General features: G+C 44.7%; 1 long non-coding RNA gene across 1 annotated transcript; it reads left to right on the top strand.

Annotated features, from left to right (window-relative positions):
* Positions 1-5,925: 5,925 nt before the first annotated feature.
* LOC146763414 (uncharacterized) lies at positions 5,926-12,165 on the top strand. Its single transcript, XR_014951908.1, has 3 exons — positions 5,926-7,390; positions 9,315-9,402; positions 9,923-12,165. It is a non-coding gene; the product is annotated as an uncharacterized LOC146763414 (long non-coding RNA).
* Positions 12,166-14,468: the final 2,303 nt, after the last annotated feature.

Raw genomic sequence — 14,468 nt, 5'->3', positions numbered from 1 at the left:
CTCTTTTTGGTGTGGAGAAAGTAATGCACCTTGTCTCACAGAGACAGTGTGAGGGCAAGCACAAGGAAAAAAAAATGAGGTGCTCAGTAACAGGAGCTACTAGCAGGACCTAATTCAAGGTACTTCCTGCTACACTGTGTGCAGTGGAGACAGTGAAGGAGCCACCAGCTCCCTTAAAAATCAATCCTGAACCAGCATGCTCTGCTGTGTCTCTGGTCAGGGCAAAGGCCAAAAGAATTCCATCTCTGAAAGGAGAAGGAACAATAAATTCCTTCGCAGAACTGTGCATATCTGATTTCTTGCTGTTTACAAATCCTCACTTTACCTCTGGGAGCTTGCTTTTTTCAACCTTTCAGAGCGAGTCACAAAGGCATATGCTGTCCCGTAGATGAAGTTACAGCCAGGTGGTCCCTGGCTGAAGCAGTGTGCTTCATCTGACTCCAGTCCAGTCTGTCTGGTTTTGTGGGGAGGGCAATGTATGTAATTAAGGTCTAGGATTGCTTGTCCAACACAATAAGATCTCCTGCCAGTGACAACAGACTCTGCTTTAGGATTAAAAGCTCTGCTTAGCAGCTGTCTCTGTCAGTCTGACTGGGACTGGAGTTGTCTAGATATTTTTATGTAAGGAAGTGTGGTGGAGGAGGGAGAGTTTGCATGTGTGTTGTGCCTAGTTACTGATTATTAGGTACCTGGACTAAATGTCAGCCCATTGGGAGCATTGACCTTCTCTCTGCCTGCCTTACCCCACTGTGTCAGTGCACTAGGAACCATCCTTAAATCTGCTGGTAGATGCAGGGCCTGACGGAGGTTTTCTGGTTGTGCCTGTGGTTCTCTGAAGATGTGCAAGCTGAGATGAACCAGCATGTTCAGCTACCAATAACAATGAAAGTAACTCCAGTAGGCTCAGTGATTTGGGATTCTTGTGGTGAAATCCACCTCTCTGCACCTTTGCTATTCTAGGCACAGAGTATGCCCTTGGCTGAGTCCTGACATAACTGCAGGGATATATGTAATTCCCACAGAGTGAGTCTATAAAACTCCTGCAATGGCCCTGGCTTTAAGGACAGGGGAAGTTACCTACAACAAAGCGGATGGTGGGAAAAGGATTTTTTTAGCTCTGTGCTATATTGATTCAGAGTTTTTGTTGGAGGTCCCCCTTTCACTCTGCTGCTAGCACATAAAGCTTTTCTGGTTCATGTATGGGACAAAGTCCTTTAGTGGAGATAAACCATATCAACGCAAGCCCAGACATTTTCCTCCTTCTTTTCCAGGAATAGCTTTACATCAGGTGGATGGGTCCCAGGGACTTGTCCCCAGCCCCTGTCCCTGTTGGGACCATGTGGTGTCACATACTCGTTCCCAGTCACAGGATGAGATGTGGACTGTGTGGCTGCCAGCCACCTTGCTCCGGCACGTACGCACGGACTGCGGCCAGGTCGGGCTTGCGGCCCCTCTCCCTGCTGCGGTTTCCATTGCATGGCAGAACTCGCCATGGCACCGAGCCAGTGACCTGTCTGCGATCTCCTGGGCTTCGGTGTCAGACACCAGCCACTCATCAGAATCTCAGATGAGGGGAGCAGGCCCTCGCTTCCCAGACGCTGTGCAAATGAGCTGTCAGCCCCAGCCAGGGTGCAACAACACTGCAGGCTGTGCTGCCTGTCCCCCTTGTCTTTGCCTGCTGATCCTGCTGACTCCAATACACCTGCCAACGTCGAGTGGCATCACAGAACAAGGTTTGGGGACCATCCTATTAATCCTGTGATCTGTCTTCTGGTCACCTCAGTGGGAGAAAGGGATAGGGCTCTGATGACTAATTATGTTAAATATTTAGCACATTAGTACGAAGCTTGTGACATTCTTCATATTTGCATCTCCCTGCAGGGCTAATGTGAGGAAAGGGCAGGGATGTTTCTAGTCCTTGTAATAGTCACTGAATAGATAACTCTGGTTTCTGGGAATTGAAGCAGAGTGCCTGAAGGATGTAATGCCAATATTATATTAATTTAATAAGGAGACAAATGATCACCTATACTACATGCTTTTAGATAAGGATTATTTTTGCCACAATCCCTATTTTGGTAAGGTTTCTGCCACCTTGCCAAAACCTGTCCTGTGTGTTATGCCACTGAGGAAAATAAATTGTGAAACTGGGTGTTTTTGTGATGTAGACATGCTTGTCCATAACACTTTTTTCCAGAAGATGCATGGCATCAGAGCATGTTTTCCTTCCTGGACTCATTCATCTCAGGTTTGCTCAAGGCTGCTTTTCCAGGCAGTGCAGGGCTTAGCAATCAGACTCTGCTTCTCAGACTGAGCACACAGACACAGAGACACACACACACATGCATACCTATACACAAGCATCAGGTTCAAAACATGCATCATAGCAAAGCCCATCCATCCAAATCCTTCAGATTGAAGCATTCTTGTGTGCCAGTTCTTCATCTGAGAGGATGATATATATGAGCTCTCACATTGTGTTCAAATAAAGTACAGCCTTGAAACAGGTAAGGTCTAACCAAGTAAGAAGACAGACTATGGAAGGACAGGGAACCCGGGGAGTACTGGTGGGTAGTAGGGCTGTTAAATTTCATGAAGTTGTGTCAACAGAGTCAAGGAAGTCACCTGGAACTAAGTGAGAAGAAAAAGCCCAATCAGCCTCTTTTATCCAACAGCCTAATAAATGAACATTTATGAACACAAGAGTCACAACAATGCAGCGTTCTTAACCAGAATATAAATCCCTCCCTCCCCTGTGATCATAGGCACAACAAGCCCATCTCCCAGTCCTGTGACTTCTATAAAATCCTTATCCAAATGCCAGCAAAGGTGACCTTGTGCCTTTTTAAAGCAGTACTTTATAGTCACTTGACTGCACTTTACCAAAGTCCTTTCCCAGTTTGGCTTTCATCCCCTGCAAATAAATAAACACAACAGGCTGCCTCCACCTTCTCCTCCATCCCTGCAGTGACCAATCGTGATAAGCCATGTCAGACAGACAGGTCTGGAGCTCTCCTGGGCAAGGCAAGGCAAGCCCTGGCATGGGGCATGCCAGCACAGCTGGTAATTGCATGGAAAAGGCAGTGTGTATTTGGGATGGAGAGGGATGCCTACTGGTGTATATGGTAGCTGCATCTTATGTCTGGAGGAGTGCTTAAAGGAAATTATGTCTGTTTCCTATTTCCCTTCTCCAAGGAAAGCTCAGTATGAATGCAGCTGCTGGGTGCCCAATCTTATTTTAGATTGTGCTTAAAGCAGGTTCGAATGTTCAAGTGTCAGAACAGATTTGAAGATTTGAGTGGAAGACCTTCTGGATTATTAGCACTTAATTCTCTATGTCTCTACGCTTAGCTTGTGATCTTCCATTACTTCCTAGTATATATAATTAATGGTGCTTTTATTAAGTTTTTTTAACTTCTGTCCTCCCTTAACATGTTTCCTTATTCAAGATAAATTCCAGCACCCAAGCTCTCACCAGAGGGGTGGAAAATTCCTGGAGCCGATACCCTCACCAAAATCTGGGATTGCTCTGCTCAGGGCTTGCATGACATCAGGCTTGTCCTCTTGGCAAGTTTGAGGTTATCTGGAGGGTTAGCTGATACAGTGTCAAAGTGAGTCTGTCTTTTTTCACTCAGCTGGATGAATAGTCTGGTGCCCTTTGAGGGATGCCACGGATTAACTGTGAGTTGGTTGGGTATAAAGGAGTAAAAATACCACAGCCATATGGTGTCCCCGCAGAGTCTGTGGCTGAGAAAAGGGTTTGCACCAGTCACGCTCAGACAAGCTGTCCAGAGATGGGGAAGAAGAGGCAGAGCACACCAAGTGCCACACTTGCAGCCCTGAGCTCCCTCTCTGAGGGCAAATGAAACTATGAGGTTTGTAAGGAAGAAAGAAAAATGAAATGCAGGTGGGAAATGGAGGCACAACTGCCTCCCCCCCGAGGCTATTTACTCTCTTAGAGCCTCCTGAAGAGCAGTAGCATCATTCTGACCTGTAATGTCATGTATCTTCTGTTGTAATGCACTGGAGGGAGTTTCCTAACACAAGCTGCTAACTGGTATGCTTTTGTGTGGGAAGAAAGATGGAGTTTTCTCATGGTGCTAAGATTATGGATGCGATGCTTTCACAAAGCTGGCTCATAAACCATGAGAAAGAAACTTTTTGTACATTTTGTTTTTGCAATGATAATAGCATGTATTGCCAACTCAACTAATTCCCCAGCTAATTTTAGCATGTCATGTTTAAGCTGGTGTCCCTATGTCATTTGCTATGTTCCATCTACAGATGAGAAATGATCCCTCAGTGCATAAAGTAATCAGTTTTGTTTTTCCTTTTCAGTCAAAATCCTCTGTTGTGAAATGGAGTTCTTCATAACTTTTGCTAGCTCATAATAAGAAGAGTAATTACAATATAATTCTTAACATATTTCCTGCTATGGTTTTTCTAGCTGAGCAGAGTCATAGCTTCCTTATCTGTTTTAGATCAGAAACTTGTTGACTGTAAGTGTCATCAGGGATAAGCTCTGTTCTAATTTCTAATGGTAATTAAGAACTCAGTTTCATCCAGTTTAAAACTCTCTGTCTATAAAATACTGAAACAGCACCTCTCTTACAATATGCCTGAGTTATTTGCCCTACCATTCTTAGCCTAGACCTTAGTTAGATGCTTTCCATCTACAGTACTGTGCAGTTAAGCCCATTTTAGAGAGGGCAAACTGAGGCAGAGAGGCATGAGCACATTGTTTTCAGTCTTTTCTCATTCAGCTGTCCATTAGGCCAGGCTGCTGATTGCAGGGCAGTGGATGCTTGTGATCTTTTTGTGTAGGAAGACGTGAAGTTGTGCCATCTGCCAGTGAGCAGTTCTTGCTTTGAAGTGGTTGCAATTTAGCAGTTGCCAAAGGACATCCTGTATATAGACGTGCAGTCACAATGCGGGTACAGAGTACATACCCCGACAGATTACAGATACTGCATGCAAGGTGAAGCAGTCTAAAGATTTTGGGGCTGAGCTTGAAATAAAGTTCTCTGGAGATGAACTATGAACTATGGTGGCACTTTGGGAAATTGCCAATCTTCTCATTTCCAAAGAAAAGAAGAATCCCAGACTGAGATAATGAAGGACATGGATATCTAAATATGTCACCAGCAGAAGAGAGGTTTCTAAATCCTAGTGTATGAACCTCAAATTTTCCTGTGTAATTATGCACATGCTTACAATCTCATCTGTAATCCCCTCCTTGATTTCTAACATTTTGCCACCATCCTGGGTGCGTCTAAGACATCCAGGTTTCGTTTGCCTAATTTAATTTATAATCCATGATAATGACCTTCTTCTGCCTACTTTGGCAGATTCAGTCATATGTTGCCTAATCCAGCTTCCAAAAAATGCTGCTCCGGCTACCTCCATCCAATAATGTGATTAGTGAACAAGGTTCCAGTGCATGCCTCTTATCACATAGATAACTCAGCTCATAATCCTTTTTTCTTTTAAAAATGAGCTGTGCCTTTCTAATTTGGAAAGGGCTTGCCTTCAGGAGACCAGGTTTCAGTAGTGGATCCCTGCCTAGCTTGTGTGCCTAGGCTCTAAAGGAGTAGGCTTTAAAAAAAAGCCAACAAAAATCCCAGTGCTAGTTTCCATACTGACTGTATTTAGCTAGCCCTCCTCACTCAACACATGGCTGGCTGAATTATTTTAAACCACCAAACACCCCATTAGTGTGCTGGAGTCCTGGGCAAGTGACTCAACCTGGAGTATTTCTACTCCAGCAACCAGGGCTGTCTAAAAGCCTTCATATATCTTTGAGGCTGTTACTGTCTTAATGGGACCACTCTTCCCAGGGGCATTCTCTTTGAGAAGAAAAATGAAGAGAGAAGGGAGAAGATATTTCTGCCTAAATGACATCTTGCAAAGCATAAGGTATCTGTTTGGGAACAACAGCCCATGTGACAGCCTGCTGTGTGGTGTTCAGGGAGTCAGGGGTTGTTTTCCCTGAAAGCTATGCTTCCAACCTCTCCTCCCACCTCATTGACAGTAACATCAGGATCTACCCGTACTCAACAGTTCTCTTTGGAACAGTGCGAGTGCAGCAAGAGAAAGAGAGTTTTCTTTCCTTATTGCTCTGTTTTGAGGATAGCTTGCAGCTGTGCCTGGCTGGAAGGAATGTACAGATTTCATGGAGGATGGTCGAAAAATATTTCCTTTTTCAACTGCATCGCATCCCTGTTCATACACACAGTGGCTCATAACTGGGAAGTCTTCAATGCCAATTCTTCTGGCAACATACAGTAGGAAAGCAATAGCAATGGAGGCAATGCTTTTTCTTTCTATCTATGGTCAGGTGGGAGATGGACAACACTGCATCACCCTCAGTAAAGGGGTTAATTATGGAGAAAAGTGTGCTAGAGCCTCTCAATGTTAGAAATAGACCAAAACAGAGTAAGTGCTGCAGAGTACAGCATCATTTCAAGTACTGGTGTTGGTGAGATAATACATACTAGAGAGTGTCTATTGAGAGAGAGGAAAGGCATCACTTGTATCTTGAGGGCAGAGCATCTTAGAAATAAATTTAAAGAATAATCTTTCTCTGGGTATTTAATTTCCCTCCTGTTGGAAGTGCTTACCTACAGTTACCTAGAATTAAGTCTGTGATGAGAATGCATATGTGTGGGTGTATGTATGTGTATGCACAGCACAAAGGCTATAGTTAATATACAGAACTAAATGCTTCGTTCCAGAGCCCCAGACATACACAGCCTCTCAATACTCATCAATTTCAGTTGGTGTGAGACCTTTCAAAGACCTGGATTCATGCAGCAAATTCTTTGCCACAGGCTTAGGATTAGTGATTTTTTTCTGCTCATGATGCAGTACAAACTTGGAAATCAGCTCTGCATCTATTCATCAGCTGAAGTATGAGCCCCTTTTATTAGTGCCTTTTGTGGCAATAACTGTGATCTATTTAAAGCCTTCAAACTGCAATTCCCCACAGCAGATGTAGTGGAAGCAGATATCCATGGAAATCAGTCAAAATGAGCTCGTGTTGCTGTGCAAAGGGTGTGCTCTGTTCTGCTCAGCAACAGTTACCAAATTCCTGCCACATGGTCTTTGTCTCCTTCTTCAGTGGTTTGGGGCTTGGTGCTATGCTTCCTGGGGAAGTTTTGCTGCCATTTAAAGTCCCTGCTTCATATTCACTCTCTGTCGTTTCTCCCCCTTACAGGGCATTCAAGGAAGAGACACTGTTCTTCTTGTGGCCAAGCTCTGAATCCTCAAAGTTGTCATGGCTAAATCCATGTGGTATGACTACCAACCATGGTCCCCTGTTAATAGCAGCAAACTCATTCTCATTTCAGCAAGTGACCCTGCAACAAGAACTGTGAAGCTGCTTAGGTGGGTAAGTGTTGCAGGAAACCAGGGGGGACCAGCCAGATACTTTTATTTGGGAAACTGTTGAGATGCTTTGATTTGTTTGTGGTGGTTTTTTTGTGTTGTTTGTGGTGTTTTTTTTGTGTTTTTTTTTTTTTTTTTTTTTTTTTTGTTGTTGTTGTTGTTGTTGTTTTTGTTGTTGTTGGTTTTTTTTTTTTTCCTTAACAAACTGTTTTATTTAAATCTAATCCTCTGCACTTGGCTGATTGGTGTCAGAGCTGGCCAAATGCAGGGTTTCTCTGCCTTGGAGGATACCATCGATGGCTATTAAGAATTCTGGATAGGAAATATTTTGGTACAAATTACTGTGTAAACCAAGGCTCATATTTACAGCAGGAGTTGTTCCCTGTTAGGCTGGTCTTATTGGAGTGGGATTGGAGAAAACTGAGAAAAGAGCAAAAGATGCAGTAGGTATGACTAAGAAGGCAGAGTGGTGTCCTTGCAGTGTGTATTGACCCTTGCAGAAGTAGTCAAAAGTCCATAGAAAACCCTCATAAGTCCATACAGGGACCAAAACTGTTCAATATTAGTACAATTTAATAGTAATGGCCCAGGTAGTGGGATCAATTGCATCCTCAGCAATTTGGCAGATGACACCAAGCTGACTGATGCAGTTGACATACTGGTGGCAAGGATGATACCAAGTTCTGCTCCACTCTTAAGCTGTATACTGTTGTGTCCTGAGAAGACTGTTCTATGGAGGAATTAATGCAACTCCCCAGTACAGACTAAACTAGTTGTCATGACACCACATGTTCATTTGCTTATTTTTCCCTGAGTAATTGGGATTTGGCTTGTGACAGAGACAGAAATGGGAAGCGTATTTGCCCACCCAGGCTGCAGAGAAAGACTAAATGGTGACAGTAGTCAAGTAGCAGTTTGAGTCATGTTTGGTACCACTGCACAGCTGTGTGAAGACGAAATCTTCTGGGAAACTGAGCAAGGAAAAATGGAAAGGGGAAAAAAAAAAAAGCACTTTAACTAGCACTGACTAGTTCTTCTCTCTTGTCATTATTTCCTTGGGATGTTGTCACACATTATGGAGGAGATATTGTTTGGCCCAAGTACGTGGGATTTCTTCCTCCCAACTCTTCAGTAAATCCTAAAGTTCTTTTCAAACCATGACTGCCATAAAGCTGGGGTTCCTGGTTCAGCCTTTCTCCCATTCAGTTCATTGTTACTGTCCAATGTCCCAGATGTGAAACAGCTGCTCACACAGCAGCATCTAGCCAGATGTTGGAGATCTGATTAGACACTGGAATGAGAACTGGAACCATGGAAAGGATATTTAAATCTTCAGATTCAACCTGCTTCTTTATTACAGACATGGTGGTGGGCTATGTCATTCCACATTCAGATGACTGGCTTCAGAGTTTCATTGTAGAACATCTACCCCAGGCTTCCACAGGATATCGTTTATCCAAAAAATCAAAACAAAAGCAAAAACAAAAACAAAGCAAAACAAAAAACCCCCAACTTCCTCAATGAAAACCTTTTGATCCATTTGAGGCACTATCTTTATTATAATTGGTGGAGGAATGACTGAGTATTTGGACAAAGCACAGGGGACCAAAGATAAATAGTCTCTGCTCTGTAGACAACCTTGCTGAGCTGACATTTTTTGTTAGTAAGGGTTGCACTGAGATAATTTCCCAATAACGTATAATTAATCTGTTTCACTCCTCATGAATGTAAAAAAAATAAGAGCATGACTATCATTCCTTCAGTCACCTGACTGTCTTCTGCTGGAGGTTCACCTTTGCATTGACACAACTGCTACAGAAGACCACATCCAGTGTTGTAGTGCAGCTTCTAAAGTTCCTCTAGAAAAGCTGGGTGTAAGCACAGCCTGCCTGACATGCAGCTGTTGACTCCTACTGTTTCTCTTTCAGGCTTAACCTGCTCCAGAAAGGGACAGTCATTTCAACCAAGTACAGACTTTGCTCATTTGCTTCCAGATGCTCCATCCTGCTGCACAAGGTAATGTGACATGATTTCATTACATGGCTTCATATACTCAACACAGCTTTAAACTGTTAGACACAAAATACACTCAAATGGATCTATTTGTTCTTCACATAACTCCTATGGATAATTGTGAAGGACTGTGTGCTCAGTTTGTAGGAGTGGGCACCATGACACAAAGGACTTCAAAGAGTGATTCTAGCATGTAGAAGATGCCAAGATAGGAGGTGGCTTGGCTTACAAAACAGAGAAAAGAGATGAGCAATGCAGCAAAACTGGATTCAGTTGCAGAAAATAACCCCAAATGACACATTAACTTCATTGTGAGCTTAACTTGAAGTTTATGGAGGGAAATTTTTTAGCCATACTGTGTTGAAGAACAGAAAAAATGACCTCAGATGATACAGATTATCTCTACTACTTTCTAAAGAAAAAAACCCAAAATCTATTTTTCTAATGTAATCTGAGGACCACTTAGTTATACATAAGATGTAGTGGTTGATACTGTCACAACAGATTTCCCTCATTTTGGTAGATATAATGGGTTGGATTGCCAGATTTCCAGTCAAGCCAAACAGCATCAAACCATTCCCTGGGAAAAGTTCAAATGCAAATGGTCATACTCTGTCAGCTGTGACTCATTGCATCAAGTCCAGTGACTAAGAAGGTCAAAAACAATTAATTCAGAGACGAAGGTACCAGAGCTTTCAGTTCGGCTGCCACACTTCAGAACCACGCTCGGAATAAAACTTGAGAACTCATTTCATTGCCTTCTCTTCCTGAGCTGTGCGGTCATCGTTGTTTCTCTGAACGTGAGCCAAGCACTCTGAGGTGAGCCACAGAGGACTGTAGCTGCCTGACAGCTGCTCACAAGGACTTTTATTTTGCCTTCCCTCTTCCTTTGACCAGAATTTCCATGATTGGTCATGGAAACCTTCCTGCAACACTGCCAAGGCAAGCTGCCCATAGATGAAGTCCTTAGCGATATCCAATTTCCCAGCTGCGAATTTTCCCACCTGGCATACGCAGCAAAGGAATGGTTACTCAGGCGTTTAGTCGCCAGCGCCCCACCGGACTTCACGCGGTTAAAGCACGATGTTTAACAAAGCGACATTTGTTGATTTGAAGTGTGTTTTGTCGGAAAATTCCTCCCCGGCCCGGTGGGAAGGCGGTGCCGCCGGGACCCGCAGGAGCATTGGGAGCCCCGTGCCCGAGGGGCTGCCCGTGTTCGCGCAGCCGCAGTGCGCCGCTCGGCCGTGGGAGGGCTGCGAGCCGCCGACCCGCTGCCCGGGGTCACGACTGCTGCCGGAATAGTGGGAAGCGCTTTCCCGGCGTTTCAACTCCCCCACCCTCCAAATAATCCAGTTCCTCAGAAGTCTGCATTTTGTGCAGGAATTCGCATTTGGGTGACACCCCGGGGGCGGATGGAGCCATGGCACGGGGCCCGTCACTGAGGGGGAGCCGCCACGAGATGGCGCCCTGGCGCCTCGCGCCCCCGCCGAGGCGGGCTGGTGATTTTTCCTTTTTTTTTTTTTTTTTTTTTTTTTTTTTTTTTTTTTTTTTGTGATTGTTGTTTTAGCTGTTTTCGTTCGTTTGTTTTTCTGTCTGGCTTTTTGCACCCCCTTCCCACAGACAGCCTGGGGCGCCGTGCAGATCAGTGGGTGAGGCAGCGGTGGGATCCCGCTGCCCGCCGTGCTGGAGTGTGAGGGATGCTCCCTGGACAGCCCCGGCAGGGAAGGCGCGCCGGCCCATCCCTTTGCTGCTCCCACACACGTCCCAGCCCCTCTCCTCACCAAGAGAGGGTCAGCGCGCTGACACACAGTGTGGCTCAAATCCATATCGAGCGTGGTGTAGGAGAATTCCATCTCCTCTCTCCTCCTTCCAGCCTCTGGTACCCACTTGCACCTCCACCACCTGCCCCATTGCCCTCTCCTGCATTTTTTGGTTGCCCTGTACCAAAGGCTCAGGCGTTTGCAGGTGAGGGACAACGAAATGTGAGAGGGTGGAAATCCTGATGAAACCCAGTGCCAAACCAGCTGGACAGCTCTGGCAAAACATGTTGTTTCCAGGAGGCTTTTCAGCTCCTGGAGGACTGGGAAGGATGGGGACCCTCCTCTCCATTAAACCCCAGCATTTACCAAAGAGTGGTGAATCTGTGGAGACTCTGTTTGCAGGATTGAGCTTTTGAACGTGGATAAGCCTAGAAGAAAGATGTGCCACCAAAACAGACCAAGAAATCACACCTGCCTGACATGAGCCTTCTCTAAGCAGCTTCCCCTTCCTTTCTCCATTTGTCCTGTTGTCTTCACCAGCTCCAAGGAATGATTTTCCAGGAGGCTGTAGGAATCTCTGCTGGGCAGAACAATCTGTTCTGTGAACTATGATTCATTTTTCCCCATTACAGGTCATTTGTTTGACTGTTGGATACACTTCATCAGTGGTGTAACATAGATCATTGCACTAACTTAATCTTAAAACTTTTTACTTATCTTGAGCACTTAAAAACTCACAGGGCCTGCTTGGTGTTGGATCTTCTGAGCTCTGCAGCTTCCCTTAAAAACAGATCTTAGATCTATTGAATTACAATGGCATGAAAGTCTTTGAGACAAAAGATGGAGTGGAAAATGCGATAGCTGTTCTGCAATTAAAAAAACAAAAATAAATAGCAGATTCTGTTTTTTCTGTATTGGGGGCTTGGTGTGTAGGAATTTACAAACTCAGTTTAAAATAAACCAACCCCAAACTGATTAACATGGAAAGTTGATTTAAAAAATAGAAAGCAAGCTTCTAAACTGTAGGAAACAAAATGATTTTTGGAAGCATCTTTTCCCTTAATTGGACATCTATTTCTAGACAGAGTCATTTGTGCATGGAATCCAGCTGTATGGCTTTTGTTTGGCACTGAAATGATCGGTTTCTGAAAGTGTGAATGTCATGTGAAGAACCCCATCCATGCCTTGAAAAGGACTCCTGCCCAAGCAGGACTTTGTTGGCAGTGTCAGAGGGTGCAGAATCGAACTGTGTTGTAATCCCTAACTGTAGGTATTTTTTAAAGGTGCTGGTGGCTTAGTGGGTTGTAGCTGGTGCCCCAAGAAGGGGGTGGAAGTCCATGTGCCAGGTTAGTCCAGGATCTGCTGCTTTTATGAGAGGTCAGAAGAAGTGGGTCTGGGTGTAGGCAGGACAGGCCCAGGGCAGCCCTGCTCCTGCAGCTCCCCTCACCTCTGCCAGAGCTGTTGAAGCTGGCTGGGGCTCCTGACAGACTTTGGCCAGGGGCTGATGACTAACGCTGGGATGAGCAGCTGCTGCTCTCTTTCCCCTGAATGACTTGCAGGAGCATCTGTCCCTACCCTTAAGAGGTCTCTCCCAGCCCTCCATTGCCTTTTATGTCCTCTCCCCTTAAGGCTTCTTTTCTCACATCCAAATTTCCCTGTCCCACAGATCTCAAAGCTCATGACACTCCAATGATATGGCTATTTTAAAAGCCCAGTTCAACCCCATTGCAAACCTCCCTTACTCAGATCTCACTGCCATCAATGGAAGCGGTGGGGGCTCACTGTTGTTTGACTTTGGGGTATTAGGGCTCCCATGGACCCTTTTGCAAGCATTCCTAAGCCTCATAGTACCTATTTCAGAAATACTGACAGCCCAGTTCTGCAGAAGGTGGAACCCATGCCATACAGGTAAGTCTCTGTCCCACTCCAGACAAGTCCTGCCTCCAAATGCACTGAATAACCACCATGCAACACAGATATTTCTGTCACACCCCAGTCTGAGGTATAATTCCTGTTCTTCATTTGCAACCAGATAAAATTTAGGACCCCCCCCTTTCAACTCCATTAACCCTTCACAGGATGTGTACACAGCTCCAATTCCCAGGCATGGTCAAGCTTTGGAGAGATTCCAGTTCAGTTTTTTGCAGCTCCATGCCATTTCTAGCTACCGCGTGTCACCTCTTCTTAGGCCAACATTTAGCAGAAGACTTCTCCATCAAGCTTCCAAGATGTTGGCTGTCAACATGCAGACATGAAAACCAGCCTCCCACTTCTCTCCTTCTTCCTTCCCTACCTCTCACCATACTGCAGAGTCCCTTGGGCTCCTGCCATGTAAAAATAATTCTATAAAAACAATCCAGCTGTCTCTGGTAGATGGGTATCGACGACCTGCTTTCACAGAGACCCTCCACAAGTAGTGCAGTTTCCTGGAATATCCCTCACCTCTTCACCCTGTGCTGTTTTGCTACCAAGGCATCACCCAGTGGTCCTAAAAACCAATCTACCTTCTCTCTTTTCCTCCTTAAACTATACAGTTTATTTTTTTACAATAAATAGAAGCAGCCATGAGTCCTTCAAGGAAAAGATGTGTTCCTCTCCTCCTCACTCCACCTACATGGCATGAATCTTAGGCTGTATTTCCCAAGTTTGATTGAAGTAAGCTTCTTGCTGCTGGCAGAATCTGCCTCCGCGCCCTCTCTGCTCATTCAATGAGTGACACTAATCAGTGGTGTGGGAGGTAAGGACAATACCAACTACCAAGGTGATTGACAAGCTTCACTCAGAAGGTACATGTACCCCAAAAGGTATCTGAGGGTGAAGTAGGGTGGATCAATCCATCTCTTAGCATCATTGCCCATTGCGGGCACAGTTTTTCATTTAAATTAATAGTTCACTGAGAAGAAAAGAAGAAACAAAGCAAGTTTCTTTCCAGAAAAGCCCTATTTGTTGAAGATTTTAGAGTATTTTGGGTTTTTTTCCTCTTGTTAAATGAGAAAATGCCTCCATGTTAATCACAATATGGAATCTACATGAAAAATCAGACCCTGCTGGGCAGGAAAAGATCCTCTGAATTATCTCAGTGGGAGAGCTGGCACTAATTTACTGCTGTTGTGCTCCAAGTACTTCTGATGCAAAAGATGAATGGAGCTGAAAGTTTGTAGCTTGACTGGCATATACATTTAGGCTTTTTGAATAGTATCAGCTGGGCAGTGTAAAATGGCATGAGACCCTTGACTCATGGTTAGAGTCAGCAACCTTGCCCTGTGTGACCTGCCCTCATACCTAATTTCTTTGCGAGCAGTCTTCCTT

Source organism: Lonchura striata, chromosome 1A (genome assembly GCF_050655825.1).
Source record: "Lonchura striata isolate lonStrDom1 chromosome 1A, ASM5065582v1, whole genome shotgun sequence".
Classification (NCBI taxonomy): domain Eukaryota; kingdom Metazoa; phylum Chordata; class Aves; order Passeriformes; family Estrildidae; genus Lonchura; species Lonchura striata.
The sequence above is the reverse complement of the archived record's forward strand: the minus strand, read 5'-3'. Positions and strand labels throughout refer to the sequence as shown.